The sequence below is a fragment of the Schistocerca piceifrons genome, chromosome 11 (assembly GCF_021461385.2).
Source record: "Schistocerca piceifrons isolate TAMUIC-IGC-003096 chromosome 11, iqSchPice1.1, whole genome shotgun sequence".
NCBI lineage: Eukaryota > Metazoa > Arthropoda > Insecta > Orthoptera > Acrididae > Schistocerca > Schistocerca piceifrons.
This window is the reverse complement of record NC_060148.1, coordinates 29,751,433-29,775,580: the sequence shown is the minus strand read 5'-3', so window position 1 is coordinate 29,775,580 and position 24,148 is coordinate 29,751,433. Positions and strand designations below refer to the sequence as shown.

The 24,148-nt window shown below is 45.4% G+C and overlaps 1 long non-coding RNA gene across 1 annotated transcript in view; it reads right to left on the bottom strand.

The window, feature by feature from the left end:
* The window catches only part of LOC124720445, a 469,216-nt gene extending 450,715 nt beyond the window's left edge, over positions 1 to 18,501 (bottom strand). Inside the window, exon 1 of the long non-coding RNA XR_007006159.1 lies at positions 18,409 to 18,501. This is a non-coding gene — a long non-coding RNA (uncharacterized LOC124720445). The remainder of the gene's footprint in view (positions 1 to 18,408) is intronic.
* Between the last annotated feature and the right edge of the window lie 5,647 nt (positions 18,502 to 24,148).

Genomic DNA, 24,148 nt, shown 5'->3' with positions numbered 1-24,148 from the left:
ACAGTGTAAACGATTATTGTTTTCAACGTAGCATAGCTATGTGGTGGAAGTCGAAACGAAGAATTTTATACAAGACACTTGTGGTCTATTAAGTTGGGAAACAGCCACCAACAGGTTTACAAGACTACATGAGGTATAACCCATGCGCGTCACGTGAGATTTTCATGTTCTCTTCTCCAGCTCTCTACACATCGTCATCGATTGTTTCGCCATTGTTGCTTGCATTAGCTTGTTATTTCTGCACTGCCTAATTATTACATGTCTGTCTGTTTGTTGTATCTGCTCGTAACGGGCAACACATCGTCCGTAACTGGCGAGCAGTCTGTACTCGCGGCCGGTTTTCCGTGCGACACCCTGTATTATTTCCCTGCGATCAGCCACACAACGCTACAGTTGGCTAAACGACAGGTTCTGCAGAATCACAGGAATTACTTCTAAAAGTGTGTAAGAATTGTGTAATGAATAAAAAGTCTGTACTCCAGGGGGGGAGGCAAATGCCCCCTCTTGGTACCCTCCATCCTTCAGTCACCTACACTACTAGTTTTCAGTTTTTCACAAGAACGATATAGCGAGCACAAATGAACGGTGAACGAGTAAAAATGAACGGTTCCCAAAAAAAAAGAACGATCAGCAGTGAACTAGTTCCCAAGGATGAACGAGTTTGCCCATCTCTACTCCCAACTACCCCCTCCCCTCTGTCTGTCATGCTCCTATCATAGCAGCGTGTTTATATTATTTGTTTTTAATGAGTCCAGATGCGTATAGTAACAGCTACTGTTTCGCGACACAGAATCTACATCTACATCATACGCCGCAAGCCACCTAATGGTGTGTGGCGGAGGGTACTTTCGGTGTCACTATCTGATCCCTCCAGTCTTCTTCCAGTCGCGGATAGTGCGTAGGAAGAATGATTGTCGGTAAGCCCCTCTATTGGCCCTATTTGTCGAATTTTCTCCTCATGGTCAATACGCGAGATGTAAATGGGGGGGAAGTAACATGTTGTCCGACTTGCCCTGAAAAGTGCTATCCCGAAATTTCAACAGCAGATCTACATCTACATCTACATCCACACTCCGCAAGCCACCTGACGGTGTGTGGCGGAGGGCACCGTGAGTACCTCTATCGGTTCTCCCTTCTATTCCAGTCTCGTATTGTTCGTGGAAAGATGGTATGCCTCTGTGTGGGCTCTAATCTCTCTGATTTTATCCTCATGGTCTCTTCGCGAGATATACGTAGGAGGGAGCAATATACTGCTTGACTCTTCGGTGAAGGTATGTTCTCGAAACATCAACAAAAGCCCGTTCCGAGCTACTGAGCGTCTCTCCTGCTGAGTCCTCCACTGGAGTTTATCTATCATCTCCGTAACGCTTTCACGATTACTAAATGATCCTGTAACGAAGCGCGCTGCTCTCCGTTGGATCTTCTCTATCTCATCTATCAACCCTATCTGGTACGGATCCCACACCGGTGAGCAGTATTCGAGCAGTGGGTGAACAAGTGTACTGTAACCTACTTCCTTTGTTTTCGGATTGCATTTCCTTACGATTCTTCCAATGAATCTCAGTCTGGCATCTGCTTTACCGACGATCAACTTTATATGATCATTCCATTTTAAATCACTCCTAATGCGTACTCCCAGATAGTTTATGGAATTAACTGCTTCCAGTTGCTGACCTGCTATATTGTAGCTAAATGGTAAGGGATCTATCTTTCTATGTATTCGCAGCACATTACACTTGTCTACATTGAGATTCAATTGCCATTCCCTGCACCATGCCTCAATTCGCTGCAGATCCTCCTGCATTTCAGTACAATTTTCCATTGTTACAACCTCTCGATACACCACAGCACCATCTGCAAAAAGCCTCAGTGAACTTCCGATGTCATCCACAAGGTCGTTTATGTACATTGTGAACAGCAACGGTCCTACGACACTCCAGTGCGGCACACCTGAAATCACTCTTACTTCGGAAGACTTCTCTCCATTGAGAATGACACGCTCCGTAATGCGCAACGCCTCTCTTGTAACGTCTGCCAGTGGAGTTTAGTTCTCTCGCCAGCTAAAAGATCCCGTGACGAAACGCGCCGTTCTTCGTTGGATCTTCTCTATCAGTGCTACCTGATAGGGATCGCAGATACAAGGGTTGGAACTTTAATAGTGGCAACTATTTATTTATAGTTCGTACAAAGTAGATGCGCCTTTCGAAGTTTCACTGACCACCAAAGTAGTCACCAGCATTGTGTATAACCCGTTGCCAGCGATGTGGAAGTCGTAGGATACTCTTAGCAGTGCCAGTTGTGTTGACAGCTCGAGCGGCGTGGTCTGTTGCCCGACGAATTTGTAGCAGTTCTGAAGCGAATGCCGTGAAGTGTTTCCTTCAGTTTAGATATCGAGTTAAACTGAGAAAGGCTTAAGTGAGGGGAGTGCAGTGGGTGGTTCAGTCCGGAACCGTGGGACTGCTACGGTCGCAGGTTCGAATCCTGCCTCGGGCATGGATGTGTGTGATATCCTTAGGTTAGTTAGGTTTGAGTGGTTCTAAGTTCTAGGGGGCTGATGACCTCACATGTTAAGTCCCATAGTGCTTAGAGCCATCTGAACCATTTATGCAGTAGGTGGTATAGCACTTAGCTACGCCATCAGTCAAAGAAATCAGTAACAGCTTGCACTGCACGTGCTTGAGCATTGTCCTGCAAAATGATGGTCAGGTCCTGTTGAAAGTGTCATCACTTCTGGCTCTAAGCTTGGTGTAGGTTGGCCGGCCGAAGTGGCCGTGCGGTTCTAGGCGCTACAGTCTGGAACCGCAAGACCGCTACGGTCGCAGGTTCGAATCCTGCCTCGGGCATGGATGTTTGTGATGTCCTTAGGTTAGTTAGGTTTAACTAGTTCTAAGTTCTAGGGGACTAATGACCTCAGCAGTTGAGTCCCATAGTGCTCAGAGCCATTTGAACCATTTTTTTGGTAGTAGGTTGTGTTGCAAAAAGCGACACCTTAGAGACGGAAGTGATGACACTTTCTGCAGGGCCCGATCATCATTTTGCAGGACAATGCTCAAGCACGTTCAGTGCAAGCTGTTACTGATTTGTTTGACTGATAGGTCTGCTAAGTGCTATACCACCTGCTGCACTCCCCTGACTTAAGCCCTCGAGAGTTCAACTCGATTTCTAAACTGAAAAAACACTTCACGGCATTCGCTTCAGAACTGATACAAATTCGTCGGGCAATAGACCGCGCCGCTCCAACTGTCAACACAACTGGCACTGCTAAGAGTATCCTACGACTTCCACATCGCTGGCAACGGGTTATACACAATGCTGGTGACTACTTTGAACGTCACTAAAACTTTGAAACACGTGGTTATTTTGTACGAGCTGTAAACAAATAGTTGCCACTATTAACGTTTCAACCTTCGTAGATGAACAATAGTCACGAATCGGGCGAACAAGCGCCTTATAAGCCACTTCTTTCGTGGATGAGTTACATTTCATTAAGTTTCTTCCGATGAATCTGAGTCCGGTGTGTGCTTTTCCCACTATCTGTTTTATATGGTCATTCCACTTAAGGTCGCTCTGGATAGTTGCGCCTAGATATTTTACGGCAGACGCTGTCTCCAATTGTTTGCCATCAACAGTCTACCTGCACAGTAGTGGATTTCTTTTCCTATGTATGCGTAATATGTTGGATAATAAGAGCACAAAAGTTTTTGCCGACTAGCAAAAATAGAGAAATCAGCTGTAGCAGAGCATGCCCTTCAGTCAGGAAACCACAACGTGAAGTTTTCTGAAACAGAAATTTTATCTACAACGTCGAATGATTATCCACGACTATGTATGAAGCAGAAATTTTATCTACAACGTCGAATGATTATCCACGACTATGTATAGAAGCCAGGATAATTTTAGTAGGAAAGAGGAGGCAATGAAACTTAGGGACACATGGACAGTAGCTCTGCAGAATCGCTAGACAATTTTATCTTTGAGAAGACGACAATCGATAGTTAAATTTTATCTTTGACAAGGATTATCTCTGCTCATCACGTGTTACTTCGACCACGCACCCTTTCCATCAGCATATATGTCGCTCTCGGACGTCGAGACCGGTCAGTCGGCAAGACTCAGCGGAGGAGCGGCTCTGAGGATGTGCAATGCAGTCCTGGACGAAACGTCAGGAACAGAAGAGTTTCTATCTCAGTTGCCATAAATATTAGCAGTAACTGGGATTTAAATGTCCGGGTTCTGATCCATTTATGTCAAAATGGTTCTAATTATTGTTTTGAAGATTTTTTCCCCCTAGTGTTTTCATTATAACCTTCTGAGCCCATAAAATACAGTTTAATCTTCAAATACTGAAATTCTGGAGCTAACAAAAAATAAAAAGGCCCCTGGCACTGATGATGTAGAGATGGCACTGGTTAAAAATGCATCTGATCAACTAAAGCACAGACTCTTAAATTTTATCACTGTTTGCTGGCTGAGTGGACATGTACCAGACGGATGGAATGAAGTTTTGGTATGCCACGTTTACAGGAAAGGCGATAAATCGCAGTGTACAAGTTACCTTCGCTGCTGTGGAGTAAGGAATGTTGTGTAGGACCCTAACATCTGATGAATTACGGAGAATCGAGTTACCAGAGATGAGGTTCCTCCGTTTCCTAGCGGTATATTCTTTGGTGGACCGCAAAAAATGTACCGATATTAAAAGAGCTAAATGTCGAACTTTTTTTTCTTTTTTTTTTTTTTTTTTTTAGTCATCAGCCGTCTGACAGGACACGGATTCCTCTCCTGTGCTAACCTCTGCGTCTCAGAGTAGCACTTGCAACCTACGTCCTCAATTATTTGCTTGACGTATTCCAATCTCTGTCTTCCTCTACAGTTTTTGCCCTCTACAGCTCCCTCTAGTACCATGGAAGTCACTCCCTCATGCCTTAACATCTCTCCCTTCTCCTTGTCAGTGTTTTCCGCATATCCCTTTCCTCAATGCACACATTATCAGTCCACCTAATTTTCGGCATTCATCTGTAGCACCACATCCCAAATGTTTAGATTCTCGTGTGTTCCGGTTTTCCCACAGTCCACGATTCAGTACCATACAAAACTGTCCTCCAGACGTGCATTCTCAAGTATTACTTCCTAAAATTAAGGCCTATGTTTGACACTACCAGACTTATCCTGGCCAGGAATGCTCTTTTTGCCAGTGCTAGTCTGCTTTTGATGTCCTCCTTGCTGCATTCGTCATTGGTTATTTTACTGCCTAGCTAGTAGAATTCATTAACTTCATCTACTTCGTTACCATCAATCCTGATGTTAAGTTTCTCGTTGTTCTCATTTCCACTCTTTCTCACTACCCTCGTCTTTCTCCGATTTACTCTCAAGCCATACTGTGTACTGATTAGCCCATTCCGTTCAGCAGATCATGTAATTCATCTTCACTTTCACTCAGGATAGCAATCTTGAACATATTAGAAGTACAATTGAAAAATACCGATTGAACAGGAAAGACTATGCCCAACGTATGTCTAATGAGAGAGTGACTGAAGCGGTAATTCAATATAATCTAGCCGGCGAGAGGAACGCTGGATGTCGCTTAAAGATGATGATGATGATGATGATGATGTTTAGTGTTGTGGGGCGCTCTATGCGCGGTTATCAGCGCCCGTACGAAGTCCCAAGTTTTGCTCAGCCGAATTTCGCCACTTTCATGAATGGTGATGAAATGATGAGGACAACACAAACACCCAGTCATCTCGAGGCAGGTGAAAATCGCTGACCACGCCCGGAATCAAACCCGGGACCCCGAGCTCGGGCAGCGAGAACGTGATAGCGAGACCACGAGCGGCCGACTCGCTTAAACACACAGCGAGAAGAATTCTGCGAATGGGGGCAAGAGGTCTAATCCTTGAAGACGATGAAGATGACAATAACCTTGTTTACCATTGTGAGTGAGATATTACTCCTAGATATTTGTACTAACGCGAATCTGTGAGTCATATATCATAAACTGCAGTCCCTGTCCGCATTGTTTCTGTCTTTATGTTGTGGCTTACCTTCAGGATAGCAGACGAAAAGCTTTCTGTGCCACTACCGCCGAAGCGGAGAGGAGGCGAAATTCCTTTGATAGACGACGAGCGAACAGTAGCGAATGTGAACCGAACACGACGGAATGCACAAAAAAAAAAAAAAGTTCAAATGGTTCTGAGCACTACGCGACTTAACTTCTGAGGTCATCAGTGGCCTAGAACTTTGAACTAATGAAACGTAACTAACCTAATGACATCACACACATCCATGCCCGAGGCAGGATTCGAAACTGCGACCGTAGCAGTCGCTCGGTTCCAGACTGTAGCGCCTAGAACCGCACGGCCACTCCGGCCGGCGACGGAATGCAGTTCGCTCGAGCCCGCCTGCTGATTTTCACCGGAGAGAGAAATCTCGTTCGCTCCGGTCCAAGGCAGACATTACGAAATTCTCGCACACTGGGGTGGTTGACCTCGTGTGTTAAGCTGCCCAACAAGTGGGCTCAGTTTCGTGACGGGCAGTTTGGCACCCTCCAGCGCAAACACTCGCCTCACGCTGCTGCGCGCCAGCACAGAGAAGGTAAGAACAAGCGTTCATTTAAAAGCGTTCATTTAAGTGACGCTACGGTCGCAGGTTCGAATCCTGCCTCGGGCACGGATGTGTGTGATGTCCTTATGTTAGTTAGGTTTAAGTAGTTCTAAGTTCTAGGCGACTGATGACCTCCGCTGTTAAGTCCCATAGTGCCCAGAGCCATTTTGAACAAACCATCGTCGGCGAATATGGGGCGACCTGGGGAAGGTGCCACTCTTTTGCAGAGGCACATCAGTGTTAAGAGACCGCGCAGGATACGGTGGCCGATGTGCAGAGACCATTTTTAGTCCAAAGCGCTGGGTGAGTTCATTCGTTTGTTTGGAAGCGGAGGAACCCTTTCGGTGATGACAGAACCGAGGTGAATGCCCCGCAGTCTTTCTCAGACGATTTTACACAAGATATTCAATGACAGAGACATATATCACTAGCGTTAAGATAGATACTGCCTACAGGGAAATTAAAGAGGCCTTTGGAGAAAAGAGAACCACTCGTATGAATATCAAGAGCTCACAAGGGAACCTCCCCATCGCACCCCCCTCAGATTGAGTTATAAGTTGGCACAGTGGATAGGCCTTGAAAAACTGAACACAGATCAATCGAGAAAACAGGAAGAAGTTGTGTGGAACTACGAAAAAAAATAAGCAAAATATACAAACTGAGTAGTCCATGCGCAAGATAGGCAACATCAAGGAGAACGTGAGCTCAGCAGCGCCGTGGTCCCGTGGTTAGCGTGAGTAACTGCGGTACGAGAGGTCCTTGGTTCAAGTCTTCCCTGGACTGAAAATTTTACTTTCTTTATTTCTGCAAAGTTATGATCCGTCCGTTCGTTCATTGACGTCTCTTTTCACTATAATAAGTTTAGTGTCTGTGTTTTGCGACCGCACCGCAAAACCTTGCGATTAGTAGACGAAATGACGTGCCTCTCCAATCGGAACCGAAAACATTTGATCGCAAGGTCATAGGTCAACCGATTCCTCCACAGGAAAACACGTCTGATATATTCTATACGACACTGGTGACGGCATGTGCGTCACATGGCAGGAATATGTTGTCGACCCACTTTACTTGTACACTTGGCGAATGGGTGAAAAGATTCTTCTACCTTGCCCGATTTAGGTTTTCTTGTGGATGTGACAATCACTCCCAAAAAAGTGATGAAAACATTAGAGTTTGTCACATAAGCTGCAACAAATGAATGCAACAGTTTCACAGTCGCACAGTTTTCCCTGTGGTCTGTCAAAAAATATGTTTTTAACATTTCCAAATTTTTCCTTGTGTAAACCGTCAAGTCCTGCATATGTACAAGGAAATCTGAACATGTCCTGGAATTTTGGAGAGTGAAGTTGATTGTATAAAAAATTAAACTTTTCACTCGAGGGAAGACTTGAACCAACGACCTGCTCACCCTAACCACGGAACCACGGCGCTCCCGAGTTCACATTGTCCTTGATGTTGCGTATGTTGCGCATAGACTACTCAGTTTGTATATTTTGCTTATTTTTTTCATAGTTCCACACAGCTTCTTCCTGTTTTCTCGATTGATCTGTGTTCAAGGGTGCAATGTCGAGGTTTCCTTGTCAGATGGAAACCCAGTTCTAAGCAAAGAAGGGAAAGCAGAAAGGTGGAAGGAGTATATAGCGGATCTATACAGGGGTGATGTACTTGAGGACAATATTATGGAAATGCAAGGGGATGTAGGTGAAATGGGAGATACGATACTGCGTGAAGAGTTTGACAGAGCACTGAAAGACCTGAGTCGAAACAAGGCCCCGGGAGTAGACAACATTCCATTGGAACTACTGACGGCTTTGGGAGAGCCAGTCCTGACAAAACTCTACCATCTGGTGAGCAAGATGTATGAGATAGGCGAAATACCCTCAGACTTCAAGAAGAATATAATAATTCCAATCCCAAAGAAAGCAGGCGTTGACAGATGTGAAAATTACCGAACTATCAGTTTAATAAGTCACGGCTGCAAAACACTAACACAATTTCTTTACAGACGAATGGAAAAACTAGTAGATGCCGACCTTGGCGACGGTCAGTTTGGATTCCGAAGAAATGTTGGAACACGTGAGGCAATACTGATCCTAAGACTTATCTTAGAAGATAGATTAAGAAAAGGCAAATCTACGTTTCTAGCATTTGTAGACTTAGAGAAAGCTTTTGCCAATCTTAACTGGAATACTCTCAAATTCTAAAGGTGGCAGGGGTAAACTACAGGGAAGCGAAAGGCTATTTACAATTTGTACAGAAAACGGATGGCAGTTATAAGAGTCGAGGGGCATGAAAGGGAAGCAATGGTTGGGAAGGGAGTGAGACAGGGTTGTAGCCTATCCCCGATGTTATTCAATCTGTAGATTGAGCAAGCAGTAAAGGAAACAAAAGAAAAATTTTGAGTACGTATTAAAATCCATGGAGGAGAAATAAAAACTTTGAGGTTCGCCGATGACATTGTCAGAGACAGCTAAGGACCTGAAGAGCAGTTGAACGGAATGGACAGTGTCTTGCAAGGAGGATATAAGAAGAACATCAACAAAAGCAAAACGAGGATAATGGAATGTAGTCGAATTAAGTCGGTTGCTGCTGAGGGAATTAGATTAGGAAATGAGACGCTTAAAGTAGTAAATGAGTTTTGCTATGTGGGGAGCAAAATGACTGCGTTTCTGAGGAAGAGAAATTTGTTAACATCGAGAATAGATTTAAGTGTCACGAAGTCATTTCTGAAAGTATTTGTATGGCGTGTAGCCACATGTGGAAGTGAAACACCGACAATAAATAGTTTAGACAGGAAGAGAATAGAAGCTTTCGAAATGTGGTGCTACAGAAGAATGCTGAAGATTAGATGGGTAGAACACATAACTAATGAGGAGGTATTGAATAGAATTGGGGAGAAGAGGAGTTTGTGGCACAACTCGACTAGAAGAAGGGATCGGTTGGTAGGACATATTCTGAGGCATCAAGGGATCATCAATTTAGCACTGGGAGGATGAAAATCGTAGAGGGAGACCAAGACATGAATACATTAAGCAGATTCAGAAGGATGTAGGTTGCAGTAGGTACTGGGAGATGAAGAAGCATGCACAGGATCGAGTAGCATGGAGAGCTGCATCAAACCAGTCTCTGGACTGAAGACCAAAACAACAACAACATTCGATAAAATGTTGTACACCACTGTTTCAGAATTCTGTCACAGTTGCATCTGGACGACATGTTAGGGAGGTGAGAGTGTGTAAAAACCATTGTCTTTTGGCAAAAGAAGCAAATTTTAACATCAGAATGAGATTTTCACTCTGCAGCGGAGTGTGCGCTGATATGAAACTTCCTGGCAGATTAAAACTGTGTGCCCGACCGAGACTCGAACTCGGGACCAATGCCTTTCGCGGGCAAGTGCTCTACCAACTGAGCTACCGGAGCACGACTCACGCCCGGTACTCACAGCTTTATTTCTGCCAGTATCTCGTCTCCTACCTTCCAAACTTTACAGAAGCTCTCCTGCGAACCAGTTCGAGTTCGAGTCTCAGTCGGGCACACACTTTTAATCTGCCAGGAAGTTTCAAATTTTAACATGGCAACACGAGAGGTGTGTAGGTTTTACTCAAAATTCGCCACTCGTGACGCTTCTCTGAAAGTTACAAATCATTAACAAGCCAGGCGAAAATAAATCGCTGCTTTTGTTGCATTTTCGGCACAACCCTTTTTTGATGCAAACAAAAGCAGAAGTGACAGGTGTTCTTGAATGGTCGCCATGATAATGTGGACTCCACTTAATATTTACAAACAGAACGGCAACTCCCCTCCAGCGCTCAGCATTTCCCCCGGAGCGCCGCGAGCCGCTCACCCCCACCATACCACTCTCCCCATGTTTGCCGTGCTGACTGCGCATCTGCCAACCATGTTATTCTGCGCAGACTCTACTCCTAGTGTGGGGAGCCATTGGCTGTGGCTTCAGGTCGCGACTGCTAGTGACTGATGAAACTCTAATGCCAGAGTGCTACATCATGGACATCCTCATCTGTTACCTCTAATGTGTGTGTGTGTGTGTGTGTGTTGGGGTTTATGGCCGCTCAACATCGAGGTCATCAGCGCCCTGACACACAGTAAAAGGAACGAATGTGGAGAGACCTAATAAAACTACCTCTAATGTGGTACTACACTACTGGCCATTAAAATTGCTACACCACGAAGATGAAGTGCTACAGACGCGAAATTTAACCGACAGGAAGAAGACGCTGTGATATGCAAATGATTAGCTTTTCAGAGCATTCACACAAGGTTGGCGCCAGTGGCCACACCTACAACGTGCTGACACGAGGAAAGTTTCCAACCGATTTCTCATACACAAATAGCAGCTGACCGGCGTTGCCTGGTGAAACGTTGTTGTGATGCCTCGTGTAAGGAGGAGAAATGCGTAACATCACGTTTCCGACATTGATAAAGGTCTGATTGTAGCCTATCGAGATTGCGGTTTATCGTATCGCGACATTGCTGCTCGCCTCGGTCGAGATCCACTGACTGTTAGCAGAATATGGAATCGGTGGGTTCATGAGCGTAATACGGAACGCCGTGCTGGATCTCAACGGCCTCGTATCACTAGCAGTCGAGATGTCAGGCATCTTATCTGCACGGCTGTAACGGATCGTGCAGTCACGTCTCGATCCCTGAGTCACCAGATGGAGAAGTTTGCAAAACAACCACCATCTGCACCAACAGTTCGACGACGTTTGCAGCAGCACGGACTATCAGCTCGGAGACCTATGCTGCGGTTACCCTTGACGCTGCATCACAGACAGGAGCGCCTGCGATGGTGTACTCGACGACGAACCTGGGTGCACGAATGGCAAAACGTCATTTTTTCGGACGAATCCGGGTTCTGTTTACAGCACCATGATGTTCGCATCCGTGTTTGGCGACATCGCGGTGAACGCACATTGGAAGCGCGTAATCGTCATCGCCATACTGAAGTATCACCCAGCGTGATGGTATGGGGTGCAATTAATTACACGTTTGGTTCATCGCTTGTTCGCACTGACGGCACTTTGAACAGTGGACGTTACACTTCAGATGTGTTACGACCCGTGGCTCTACCCTTCATTCGATCCCAGCAAAACCCTACACTTCAGCAGGCTAATGCACGACCGCATGTTACAGGTCGTGTATGGGCCTTTCTGGATACAGAAAATGTTCGACTGCTGCCCTGGCCAGCACATTCTCCAGATCTGTCACCAATTGAAAACGTCTAGTCAACGGTGGCCGAGCAACTGGCTCGTCACAATACGCCAGTCACTACTCTTGATGAACTGTGGTATCGTGTTGAAGCTGTATGGGCAGCTGTACCTGTACACGCCATCCAAGCTCTGTTTGACTCAATGCCCAGACGTATCAAGGCCGTTATTACGGCCAGAGGTGGTTGTTCTGGGTACTGATTTCTCAGGATGTATGCATCCAAACTGAGTGAAAATGTAATCACATGTCAGTTCTAGTAGAATATATTTGTCCAATGAATATCCATTTATCATCTGCAATTCTTCTTGGTGTAGCAATTTTAATGGGCAGTAGTGTATTTTGGTGCCATTTTTCAGCAGAAGAACTTCTGTCTGTACAAAGCACGTGTCTCTATGAACGGCATGCGTGATCTTAAGGTAGTCCCGTGACCAGCAAGATACCCCCATCTGACCCTGAAAAACGTGTGTGTGACATGAACTATGGCCGAGTGCCGGACTCCAGGATAGAACAGTTCAAGCAGTTATTCAGTTATGGGTCAGCTTGTCTGAGTAGAGAATACACTGTCTTTATACGAAATCCTTCCCAAGCAGACCCGTTCGTGCATCTGGGCTAGAGGAGTTGCAACCTTATTTACCAGGGTACTATTAGTTAAGGTCTTTAAACCCAACGAATTTTGCGGTATCTCATTCCATTCAGAGGAACCTACCCCGTGATTGGTAATACACGATTTACTCTACTTAATTTACTTGTTTGTATATCTCCGTTATCAGAGAATCTTTTTAGAGTTATAATTCTCAGGATTTATAATTATAAAATATTTCAGGTCAAGGTGCAGCTAATAATTAAGAGGAAGTGGGTTACAATAGATTTTTCTTTATAACGGTGTCGATGGTGAAATACTGTCGATGAAGGTGGATTCGATAGTAATTTGATTTATTTAATTTAACTGATATTGGTTCTGAGGTGTGTACACATCGCCTGTCGCTCTCATTATTGATGATTCCATTATAATTATTTTAAGGTAGCTTCAATTTAGATAAGCCGTTAGTAGATGTACTGGAAAGTCTATCTAGGAAGAGGTTCAAGATATAACTTATTAGTTATGTATTTCACTTACACTGAAAATTTTTCTGTGCAAATCAGGATGTCTTGATTATTTATTTTATTATATTGATTTTTTGTTTATTTAATATAAATAATTTTGTTTTTGTGAAGTTTCATTTCTTTTCTCCTCCCCAGTTGCGTGTTTCACGTTTTTTTATAACCCACTGTAGATTAACAAAAACTAAGTTTCAAAACATTAGACGAGAAGTATATTAACACACGAGTTGCCGTGCAGAAATACAGGTAATACACATAGAATGTGAAGTTTCTACTCCAGAAACATCAACAACTTAATTTTACAAACAAAATCTGATACTTCTTTGTTTATCTGTCCATCAAATCGTAGTCTAAAAGTCACACCATCGAAGAAAACGTTATCAATTCTTTTTTAACTTCATTGTTAATTTCTACATTTTTTTTGTACCTGTTCCTCACGCATTATTTTTGACTCTGCATTTTATGGCAAAATGTACTTACAAAATTGTTCTTTGACGTTCCTCCATTCGATGTTCCGCCATCATACTGTGAAACATAATTTGTACATTACCTCAAGAAAGATGATCCGCGACTCTATTACCACACATGTCCTTGCTACCATAGAGAACAGAAAGCATCGATCTTTAGATAAAAGAAGTACCATACCTTGTGCTGAGCACTGAGTTTTTAAGTATTGTCGTCTACTTTACCTGGTACAATTCATACCAAGATACAGCCCATCTGTAAGAAAAATACAGTGCTACCAATGTACATACCACTTATCTTAAAATAGATTTAACTCATTCTACGCCACAGCAGTATCTGTCAGCAGCATACAAGTGGAAATAAAAACAGTGCTCTTGAAGCAAACTTAAAAGTGTCGAACAAGTGGCGAAGGAGATGCTCATATGCAGCTGTGGATTACAAACGGGGAATCAGAAAGATATGGTTTTGCCTCCTATCTACTCCTCTTATAGAAACGAGAAACATTCATGTCACATACTAACAAAGGGAGGTCCAGAAATACGATAGACTTTTTTGAGACTATGTATATGATGATGTATGTTAAGATCCCATGTATAACACAATGCAGACATTCACCCTGGATCCTCGTTTGCCAGTAATTAACGAAAAACTAATTCGAAATTGTGACGCTCAGTAGCGTCACAAACGGCAGATGATTCAGGCTGGTGGGGTGGTGTAATGGATAGGATGAAGGCTTCGCATGCAGGAGGTTCGAGGTTCGAATCTTGTGAGGTGCACTAAGTTCTTATACCGAAACTCCAGAGAAACTGGTATAAGCATGCGTATTCAAACACAGATATGTAAACAGAGTACGGTGCTGCGGTCGGCAACGCCTATATACAGGGTGTTACAAGAAGGTACGGCCAAACTTTCAGGAAACATTCCTCACACACACAAAGAAAGAAAATATGTTATGTGGACATGTGTCCGGAAACGCTTACTTTCCATGTTAGAGCTCATTTTATTACTTCCCTTCAAATCACATTAATCATCGAATGGAAACACACAGCAACTGAACGTACCAGCGTGACTGCAAACACTTTGTTACAGGAAATGTTCAAAATGTCCTCCGTTAGCGAGGATACATGCATCCACCTCCGTCGCATGGAATCCCTGATGCGCTGATGCAGCCCTGGAGAATGGCGTATTGTATCACAGCCGTCCACAATACGAGCACGATGAGTCTCTACATTTGGTACCGGGGTTGCGTAGACAAGAGCTTTCAAATGCCCCCATAAATGAAAGTCGAGAGGGTTGAGGTCAGGAGGGCGTGGAGGCCACGGAATTGGTCCGCCTCTACCAATCTGTCGGTCACCGAATCTGTTGTTGAGAAGCGTACAAACACTTCGACTGAAATGTGTAGGAGCTCCATCGTGTATGAACCACATGTTGTGTCGTACTTGTAAAGGCACACGTTCTAGCAGCACAGGTAGAGTATCCCGTATGAAATCATGATAACGTGCTCCATTGAGCGTAGGTGGAAGAACATGGGGCCCAATCGAGACATCACCAACAGTTCCTGCCCAAACGTTCACAGAAAATCTGTGTTGATGACGTGATTGCACAATTGCGTGCGGATTCTCGTCAGCCCACACGTGCTGATTGTGAAATTTTACAATTTGACCACGTTGGAATGAAGCCTCATCCGTAAAGAGAACATTTGCATGAAATTAGGATTGACACATTGTCGGATGAACCATTCGCAGAAGTGGACCCGTGGAGGCCAATCAGCTGCCGATAGTGCCTGCACACGCTGTACACGGTACGGAAACAACTGGTTCTCCCGTAGCACTCTCCATACAGTGACGTGGTCAACGTTACCTTGTACAGCAGCAACTTCTCTGACGCTGACATTAGGGTTATCGTCAACTGCACGAAGAATTGCCTCGTCCATTGCAGGTGTCCTCGTCGTTCTAGGTCTTCCCCAGTCGCGAGTCATAGGCTGGAATGTTCCGTGCTCCCTAAGACGCCGATCAATTGCTTCGAACGTCTTCCTGTCGGGACACCTTCGTTCTGGAAATCTGTCTCGATACAAACGTACCGCGCCACGGCTATTGCCCCGTGCTAATCCGTACATCAAATGGGCATCTGCCAACTCCGCATTTGTAAACATTGCACTGACTGCAAAACCACGTTCGTGATGAACACTAACCTGTTGATGCTACGTACTGATGTGCTTGATGCTAGTACTGTTGAGCAATGAGTCGCATGTCAACACAAGCACCGAAGTCAACATTACCTTCAATTGGGCCAAGTGGCGGTGAATCGAGGAAGTACAGTACATAGTGACGAAACTAAAATGAGCTCTAACATGGAAATTAAGCGTTTCCGGACACATGTCCACATAACATCTTTTCTTTATTTGTGTGTGAGGAATGTTTTCTGAAAGTTTGGACGTACCTTTTTGTAACACCCTGTATAACACAAGTGTCTGGCGCAGTTTTTGGATCGGTTACTGCTGGTACAATGGCAGTTTACCAAGATTTGAGTGAGTTTGAACGTGGTGTTGTAGTCGGCGCACGAACGATGGAACACACCATCTCCGAGGGAGCGATGAAGTGGGGATTTTCCCGTACGCCCATTTCACGAGTGCACTGTGAATATCCGGCATCTCCGGCATCGCTGCGGCCGAAAAAAGATCCTGCAAGAACGGGGCCAACGACGACTGAAGAGAATCGTTCAACGTGTCAGAATTGCAACCCTTCCGCCAGTTGCTGCAGATTTCAATGCTGGACCATCGACAAGCGGCCGCGTGCGAACCATTCAACGCGAAACATCAGTGCTACGGGTTTTCGGAACCGAAGCCCCACTCGTGTACCCTTAATGACTGCACGACACAAAGCTTTACGCCTCGTCTGGGCCCGTCAACACCAACATTGGACTGTAGATGACTGGGAACATGTTGCCTCGTGGGACGAGTCTCGTTTCAGATTGTATCGAGCGGATGGACGTGTACGGGTATGGTGACAACCTCATATATCCATGGACCCTGCATGTCAGCAAGGGACTGTTGAAGCTGGTGAAGATTCTGTAATGGTGTGGAGCGTGTGGGATGAAGTGATACGGGATTTCTGATACGTCTAGATACGACTCTGACAGGTGACACGCACCTAAGCATCCTGTCTGATCACCTGCATCCAATCGTGTCCATTGTGTATTTCGACGGACTGGGGAAATTCCAGCAGGACAATGCGACACCCTACACGTCCAGTATTGCTACAGAGTGGCTCCAGGAACACTCTTCTCAGTCTAAACACTTCCTCTGGCCGCCAAACTCCCCAGACATGAACATTATTGAACATATATCCACCCCTCGTACTCTTACGGCTTCATGGACAGCCCTGCAGGATTCATGGTTTCAGTTCCCTCCAGCACTACTTCACACAGTGGAGTCCATGCCACGTCGTGTTGCGGCACTTCTGCGTGCTCGCGGGGGTCCTACACAGTATTAAGCAGGTGTACCAGTTTCTTTCGCTCTTCAGTGTATTTTAATTCTCAAATCTTTATCGAAATGACTTTCATCACAATTTTTATTCACTTCATTGACTGAAATGCAATTTCTAATTTCTTTTCCTTCGTCACATATTTTTAATCGCAACATCAGTTTCTTCATTCGCTCTCATTTTTCTTCCTATGATTCTTTCTCCACCTGAAATCTATGTTCATATGTTTTTAATTAATTTTATGTTTTAATTTCGATTTAATTCCTTTTGTTTTATCACCCTGTTTTTCTTCGTCTACATTGTTGCGATCATTATATCTATTCTTCATTTTGCTTGAATTTTATTTTACTTATAAACCCGTTTTTCATTTTAATTTTCATCTACGTTACTTTATCCATCGTGCAATATGAATTTAGAGTGTGTTTTAAATGTTTGTACGACGATTACCGTGCAAAACAAAACTGCACATCTGGTAACGAAAAATACATTTTTCAGACCATTCCACAAAGATAAATAGATTATTTCATTTTTTGCTTTTTAGCTGATACAACAGCATTTTCAGATAATTGAATATTATAATTGGTTAATAAAATTAAATTCATATTCACAAAATTTAAGACTGCAAAAATATGATATAAACAGAAAACGAAACAAATGTAAAGGTTCATATGGTGATTAAAATGATTTGATAAAGTAAGGGAATCGAAAGATTTCATTTTAATAAAAAATGGTTCAAATGGCTCTGAGCACTATGGGATTTAACTGGTTAACTGTAGCGCCTAGAACCGCTCGGCCACTCCGGCCGGCTCATTTTAATCAATTGACTGAATAAAAAAAAATGATGGATGTTATTTCGATAAAGGTTGGAACCGAAAAAAAATAAAAGAATTATTGCATCTAATGATATTCGAACCCACAATCTCCTAGCACATGAAGCTGTTATTCTATATATTATACCACGCATTCAAACTATATAACGTCCCATTTTCAACACTACTGAATCCCACGCAAAATTCTGATTTTGTTTTTCGTCAGTTACTCGCAAACTAGGGTCCACGAGGGTGAATGGCTGGAACGTGTGATACTTAGGATCTTAACCTACATCATCGTACAGATAGTTTCTCCTTGTAAGAAACGCTCCTTGCACAAAGAAGAGTTAAAAGAACACACTAATAGCTGTGTCGCGGTGCTATCAGGCGTCCATGTGAACCCCCCACCCCCAGTGGTGACGCAGTTCATGGCAGTGAAGTACTGTATGGAGTCAGCGCAGTGACATGGCTTGACAAGAGAAACGTGGCAAAATGGGAGGAAGGAACCATCACGTGCCCGTTAATGGAGCTGTAGCAAACTTAACACGATGCATGAAGCATGCAATATTGCACTGTAAAAGAAAAGAAAATGGCTAACATCAACGATATAAAAGTAGAAAAGGCTTCTGGTGTGGTGTGGGATAACGGCCAAGAAAATGCGTGCTAGGCGGTGAGCAGGGGGGAAAGAGTGCAGGGAGTTTGCGGCTGCGCAGTTGGCACACCTGCTGCGCGGGGGACCCCCGCAGGCTGGCGCAGCGCGGCGGGGACTCCCCGCTGGCTGCTGCTGTCGGCGCTGCTCGAGTCCTCGTCGTCCTCCTCCTCCTCCTCCTCCTCCACGTCGCACGGCTCGCCGGGCCGCGCCCCGGCCTGCCCCTGGCGGCGCGACGCCGACCCGTCGACGGCCGCGTCCTCTTCGTCTTCGTCGTCGTCGTCGTCCTCGTCCCCGCGCCGCCCCCGCCGCCCCCGCGCCCTCCCCCCGCCCCCGTCCTTGCTGCCCCCGTGGCAGCACTCGCTGCACTGGCTGCACATGGACAACGTGACGGCGTCCGGGGGGTGGTCACTGCCGAAGAGGCCCGTGTCTGCTGCGACCCCAGAAAACTGCCCACAGGCCCAACCTACACCCCACCGGCAACGGTATAACCGCACGCGGGTAGTGTCCGGTACCTGTCCGAAATCTCCTGGCCCCGAATGTACAGACCACAAGTAAGTATGGAGTGCGTCCAGTGCAGTCCAGCTCACAACAGGGGCTCCTGTTGTTCAGTCGTTGAAAACTGCCTACGGGCCTAAACCAGTCGTGGACAAAATTTGGAAAAAGTGGTGTGATCCAGAAAGAAGAAGAGATTTACTTGTCGATCTCTGGACAATCTGGACGTATGTGGACTGTCCAGTAGATCCCCTATTATTGCCCTTGCGAGGAGCTGTGGTGTATCTCTCCTACAAGGTCTCAGTCCTTCCTGCCGGACTGCACAATATCTCTGTCTGAACTTTTCCTGCAAGACACAGTGGACTTTCTTCAGAACGACAGTTTGTGGGATCACTTGCTACACGAAGCACACCGCCCCTCACTGCCAGTGAGGAAATGGAATACCCTCCAGACCCTGCGGTCAATATGGTGGAGAGGTGGTCTCGATCTAAGAGGTCTAGCGTGTCCAGTGCAGTCCAGCTCACAACAGGGGCTCCTGTTGTTCAGTTGTTGAAAACTGCCTATGGGCCTAAACCAGTCGTGGACAAAATTTGGAAAAAGTGGTGTGATCCAGAAAGAAGAAGAGATTTACTTGTCGATCTCTGGACAATCTGGACGTATGTGGACTGTCCAGTAGATCCCCTATTATTGCCCTTGCGAGGAGCTGTGGTGTATCTCTCCTACAAGGTCTCAGTCCTTACCTGCCGGACTGCACAATATCTCTGTCTGAACTTTTCCTGCAAGGCACAGTGTACTTTCTTCAGAACGTCAGTCTGTGGGATCACTTTTAGTGAGGAAATGGAATACCCTCCAGATCCTCTAGTCAATAAGGTGGAGAGGTGGTCTGGATCTAAGAGGTCTTGATCCCTATCTTGAATACCCCTGTGGAAATCACACATTCACCATCTGGCTGCAAGGCCCTCTTCAGAAAGGACGGTTTGGAGGATCACTCGCTACATGAAGCACACAAACTCTGACCTTTCTGGCACATGGAATATCTTTGCAGTGAGGCAAATTACTGTGATCGCACAAACAAATTCCGTGCAAGACGGCCTGTATTGTATTCAGGTTATTGTTACTAGACCCTTTCGAACGCCTCTAAAGGTAGCTCTTCGAACTCACTGTCAATTTGCTGCTAATACATTCGGCATAGCTATTTTCCAAGTCCTCGCATATCTGAGAAGCCCTCAGCTAGTGGTGGAAGCACAACCCGAAATCTGCTCAAATGTCTCTGAGGATCCGACTCTCCAAATCAGATCCTGACCGCCCCGAACCTCACCAGGTCTTCCTCCCGGGCCAGAAATTCTCTCCCGAGAGTGCGGCTGCCACCTCGCTGGAGTGCCACCGAGTCCTCGGAGCCAGCCAGCCGGGACAAAGAATAGCTGCACGTGCGTCTCTTTTCTCTTCTGTTTCTTTTATTTCTTCCCGTCCCCCCACTCGCCACTGTGGGATTAGCTGCAGTGTTCCTTCGGGACAATGGAGCCGTTCGCACACAGCTGCAGGATAGCGGGACGTGGCTTCCCTTCTCTACAATTCTTTCCGCTCACGCCTTTTGTTTCAGGTATCGCATCCAGGAAATCCTATAGGAGGCAGAACAGAGTGCCACTGTTAGCACACGTATCTGTAAAGGGGCAAACTGTTTCTTTTCTTAATTACTAACGCACAACATAACATTAAAGTCTACTGTGTTATCTTCAAAATACGTCACATCAATTCCTGATGACACGTTTCGGAGTATTTACATCTCTTCATCGTCAGGTGAAAATTATTATTGCTCTTATATCGACCAAATAATTTTTCGGATATTTGGAAAGCTCCCCTTCTCGAAATTGTAAATTTGCCCACAAAAAAGCGACGAAACACTATTTTAATGATTTACAGTATCGATTCAGTTTACCTGAAGAAGCAAAGAGGTAAGTACCCCGAAACCCACCAAGTATCATACGCCGTCCCTCCGAAAAGTTCCGAGACTGAGTTAATTCCTGGCGTTCACGTAAAGCCAGAACCGTAACCAAGGTGGCAGCTTGAACTAACAACACACGTCCATTCGACTAGCTAGTTGTGAGCAGGATGTGTTAAGCAGTGAACGTGTGGCCGTAGTACGTCAACGTTGTCGCCTCGCAGACTGCTATGGATCGACATGTCTAAATCAAATTCTCCAGTACGTTTTGAAGAAGAGAAAAACGTGTCCAGACTGTCTCCCGCACTCGTTGACTCCCTAATAAAACCTGTCACGCCTGGACGCCTGCAGCGACTTAATGAAATGCAAAACGAGCACAATTCTTTTCTGAAAAAAAAGAAAAAAACCACCACAGGTGAAGAGACTTGGTTTTATCATTATGAACCTACCACGTGTGCAGAAATTCACATGAAGGGTCACGCTCAGAGGACACAACTGACATTGAAGACAATATGATGTGCTTTCATCAGAATCCCAAAGAAGGACTTACCTGACAGTTTACAAGGTTGAATGAGCGTTCTGTGCGTTGTGCTCAAGTCTGGAGAGATTACATAGAACACGTGAAGCATTAAAACCACCATCTTAACTTTTCTCTATATGTTATTAATCTAGTCTCGAAACTTTTTGGACTGCCGGCGATACAAATGATACAGACAGTGCACAGTTTCTTACATGAGGTCAGGTTAATCCAAGCCATTTTTTGGAAAAAAACGCGTTTTAAGTAGATATACCACATTCACAAACACACACTGCCGAAAAAAAAAATTAGGACACCCGGAAAGAGGACATCAATTTCGATCCGATGCCGGCATATGCCACCTGCGGAACAGTAGATGTAATGGTAATACACTACTGGCCATTAAAAAGCTACACCACGAAGATGATGTGCTACAGACGCGAAATTTAATCTACAGGAAGAAGATGCTGTGTTATGCAAATGATTAGCTTTTCAGAGCATTCACACAAGGTTGGTGCCGGTGGCGACACCTACAACGTGCTGAAATGAGGGAAGTTTCCAACCGATTTCTCACACACAGTTGACCGGCGTTGCCTGGTGAAACGTTGTTTGATGATGCCTCGTGTAAGGAGGCGAAATGCGTACCATCACGTTTCCGACTTTGATAAAGGACGGATTGTAGCCTATCGCGATTGCGGTTTATCGTATCGCGACATTGCTGCTCCCATTGGTCGAGATCCAATGACTGTTAGCAGAATATAGAGTCGGTGGGTTCAGGAAGGTAATACGAAACGCCGTGCTGGATCCCGACGGCCTCGTATCACTAGCAGTCGAGATGAAAGGCATCTTATCCGCATGGCTGTAACGGATCGTGCAGTCACGTCTCGATCCCTGAGTCAACAGATGGGGACGTTTGCAAGACAACAACCATCTGCACGAACAGTTGGACGACGTTTGCAGCAGCACGGACTATCAGCTCGGAGACCGTGGCTGCGGTTACCGTTGACGCTGCATCACAGACAGGAGCGCGTGCCATGGTGTACTCGACGACGAACCTGGGTGCTCGAATGGCAAAATGTCATTTTTTGGGATGAATCCAGGTTCTGTTTACAGCACCTCGATGGTCGCATCCGTGTTTGGCGACATCGCGGTGAACACACATTGGAAGCGTGTGTTCGTCATCGCCATACTGGCGTATCACCCGGCGTGATGGTATGGGGTGCCATTGGTTACACGTCTCGGTCACCTCTAGTTCGCATTGACGGCACTTTGAACAGTGGACGTTACATTTCAGATGTGTTACGACCCGTGGCTCTACCCTTCATTCGATCCCTGCGAAACCCTACATTTCAGCAGGATAATGCACGACCGCATGTTGTAGGTCGAGTACGGGCCTTTCTGGATACAGAAAATGTTCGACTGCTGCCCTGGCCAGCACATTCTCCAGATCTCTCACCAATTGAAAACGTCTGGTCAATGGTGGTCGAGCAACTTGTAAGTAGGCTGTTTAGGTTTTTTTATTGGTAACGCCATCTCTGTATAAAAATCACTGGCTGTGCTGTGTGCAGTCTGTGGCTAGTTTGCATTGTTGTCTGCCATTGTAGTGTTGGGCAGCTGGATGTTAACAGCGCGTAGCGTTGCGCAGTTGGAGGTGAGCCGCCAGCAGTGGTGGATGTGGGGAGAGAAATGGCGGAGTTTTGTAATTTGTCATGAACTGCTATATATATTATGACTATTAAGGTAAGTACATTGTTTGTTCTCTGTTAATATCTTTCATTTGCTAACTATCCCTATCTATAGTTAGTGCCTTCCATAGTTTGAATTTTTTATTTAGCTGGCAGTAGTGGCGCCTGCTGTATTGCAGTAGTTCGAGTAACCTAGATTTTTGTGAGGTAAGCGATTTGTGAAACGTATAGGTTAATGCTAGTCAGGCCCATTCTTTTGTAGGGATTTTTGAAAGTCAGATTGCGTTGCGCTAAAAAATATTGTGTATCAGTTTAAGCACAGTCTTATGTATAATTTTTCTAAGGGGACGTTTCAAACTGACTCGTCACAATACGCCAGTCACTACTCTTGATGAATTGTGGTATCGTGTTGAAGCTGCATGGGCAGCTGTACCTGTACACGACATCCAAGCTCTGTTTGACTCAATGCCCAGGCGTATCAAGCCAGAGGTGGTTGTTCGGGGTACTGATTTCTCAGGATCTATGCACCCAAATTGCGTGAAAATGTAATCACATGTCAGTTCTAGTATAATATATTTGTCGAATGAATACCCGTTTATCAGCTGCATTTCTTCTTCATGTATTTTAGTGGCCAGTAGTGTATATTCAACGTCCTCTTCCAAGACACAGACCAGAGCGCCATCTGCGCCTATCCTTTAATAGGGAATGCTGAGAGCCAGAAGGCTCAGTGTGGTGGAAACGTGTGAAGCCAGGCAACCGTGACACAGACACACACTCGTGCTTGCTACGGCCAACTGAGTGACTTCGAAAGGGATCAAATTGTGGCCTTCCGAGGGTGAGATGGTCCTTTCGGAGAGTTGCCACACAAGCTGGAAGTGCTGTGTCAGTGGTGCAACAATGCTGGTCACGTGAGCATTCTCACACATGTAGAGGAGGTTCTGGATGTCCACGCAGCACAGATGCCCGCCAGGATCGTCGTACTGTAAGGGTAGGACTGGCAGATCGTACAGCTTGTGCAGCACAGATAAGAGGGCTGTGAGCCCAGACGTGTCCGCGAACCCATCATTAGCTTTGGGGACTACTGGCACGCACACCTCCAGCACGCCTTCCCCTCGCGCTGCAGCAGCGACGTGCGCGGCTCGACTGGTGACGTCAGAGGATCACTTGGAATGGGGAG